Source organism: Alligator sinensis, unplaced genomic scaffold (assembly GCF_000455745.1).
Source record: "Alligator sinensis unplaced genomic scaffold, ASM45574v1 scaffold85_1, whole genome shotgun sequence".
NCBI lineage: Eukaryota > Metazoa > Chordata > Crocodylia > Alligatoridae > Alligator > Alligator sinensis.
In genome coordinates, this window is record NW_005841891.1 from 2,173,590 (window position 1) to 2,175,809 (window position 2,220).

At 52.1% G+C, this 2,220-nt stretch overlaps 1 long non-coding RNA gene across 1 annotated transcript in view; it reads left to right on the forward strand.

Annotated features, from left to right (window-relative positions):
- The window catches only part of LOC112549303, a 5,552-nt gene extending 3,956 nt beyond the window's left edge, over positions 1–1,596 (forward strand). The window contains exon 3 of the long non-coding RNA XR_003092684.1: positions 1,114–1,596. This is a non-coding gene — a long non-coding RNA (uncharacterized LOC112549303). The remainder of the gene's footprint in view (positions 1–1,113) is intronic.
- The last annotated feature ends 624 nt before the right edge of the window (positions 1,597–2,220 follow it).

Below are 2,220 nucleotides of genomic sequence, written 5' to 3' on the forward strand. Positions count from 1 at the left end.
CAGCATCTCCTCCTGCCCCTGCTGTACTGCTCCAGGCAGAAGGTAGTGCGGAAAAATGGGATAAGTACTGGGCATCACACGCCCAGCCAATTTGGGGAAGCTGCAGCCTGGTGACTCCTGCCCCAGCGTGCAGGGCTCTAGCTCTAGCTCCAGGCCACCTTCTACCCACTCTGCCTGCCTGGCATGATGAACAGCCACTTGTAGGTGGAAGGCGGCCTGGAGCTGGAGCCCCACATGCTAGGGCAGGAGCCGTCTGGCTGCAGCTTCCTTCCCCCACCTGGCTGGGTGTGTGGTGCCTGGCATGTGCCCACATGGTTGCCACCACTTCCCCACACTACCTGATGCCTGAAGTGGTGCAGCAGGGGCAGGAGGTGGAACTGCTGGAGGCAGGGGAGCTGAGCAGTACCTGGCTGGCTGCAGCAGCAACAGCAGCCCTACTGGGAAGCTGTGCACATCAGCTGGCAGGCATGGGCACCAGTAAGGCACATGCTGCCCTAGATGGAAGCAGGTGGGCTCAGCCCCATGTGGCGCACTGCAGGGGCAGTCATGGGCCAGATTTTGCCCACCCCTGTAATATAATGCAGAGTATTATAACCTGCCACCTAACTAGCTGAAATGTAACAGAGCTCCCTGAGGACATACCCATATATAAAACGTTAATATGGAATTGCCAAATTAATTTTAAATTGAGAAAAAGGGTACAAGTCATTCTTGTTCTATGGCACTGATGCCATAACCACTTTCTGAGGCCAAGTTAGACTTCTACCATAAGAATCAGCAGTATCCGACTCTAATGTATGCTGTAACTCCCATTCTCTTCAATGCTGCTCCCTCTCACAGCTGCCATGGGCAGCACTAATAGCTTCTCATTGTTTTGGGTGGGACTTCTATGGCTCAGTCTTTCACTGGGTCCTCTTCTGCCACTGCAGCTGCCTCCTCCCTTTCTGTTGGTTCCTGAGCAGTCTGTCTCTGGGTCCTCCCCCCCCCCCCCCCACCCCCCCCCCCCCCCCCTTTTTTTTTCCCCTGTTAAATACTAGTCATCTGAGTAGTTTCAGCACCTTTATACTGATGATATTCTTTCTCCCCTTTCTCTCCCTTCCACTATCTACTAAGGAATTTGGATGCTCTGCTATGTTACCACAAGTGCCTGTCCAGATTTCTTACAAGTTGGGCTGTCGAGTGACAACCTACTATTGCTTCATTTACCATGCATCTCAAGGACAAGCTTCTCCTCTTTCCTCTCAAGCCATCAACCCACTGGTTATCAGCCTGGTCTCTGTCCAGAGGTGACTTGAAGTGTGAGCAAAAATGTGACGGCAGCAAGAATTTCTTAGGGTGATACCTTTTATTGGACCAACTATGTAGTTGGGATAAAGCTAGACAAGCTTTCATTGCACAGCGACACTGTCATTCTGGTGAAAGTTGATTTTTTGATTTGACATGTCCACTTAATATTGTGCAAGCCTTTCAGTGCAGACCTTGTATCAGTGGTTCCTAACCTTTAGAGACTTGAGGCAGCCCTCAGAAAATGCCAGCTCTTAGTTTTGACTTTTTTTTGACTGCAGCAAGGAGAATTGCTCTTTTTTTTTTTTTTTTTTTTTTCCCCCTGTAAAAACCACAGAAAGACTAAAATGGGTCAGAATGTTTTTAATACTATGAATTCTTATTTGAAATCTCTGGATGTAACTTGTGCATGATGTTTGCACACCAGGCCTGTACTGCATTACAAAATACTAGAAAGCAAACAGGGATTTTTACCTACTGGACCTTGGATGCATCTTGAAACTGCGGGTCCTCAAATGCGCCTGGAGATGTGGTTGTATGAGGGATGGGAACAGCGCCCTGCAGGTCCTCTCGGCCACAACCTCCTCCCCGGCTCCATGGACTGCAAGCTTGGTGAGGGCCCGGGGGGCCTAGGACGTGGAGGGGCTGTGGATAGGGAGCACGTAAACAAAAGCGTGCGAGGCTTTTGTGTTCTGAATGGTTCTGAGGCTCCAAATCCGCACCGGTCTCACTCGCCAGTGGATTTGCAGCCGTTTTGTTAGGCATCGGCACAGTCTGGATGTGGGGCAGGGCCCTGCGCTGTGCCACAGAGCCTCCCCCAGCAGCTTGTTCATCCCCCACCACCTCGGGCGGCCGCTGGACGTGGGGGGACGATCCCCCTCCCCTCCCCTCCCCGCTCCACAGGCCAGGGACCGCCTCGCCGCAGGGGCCCGCGCG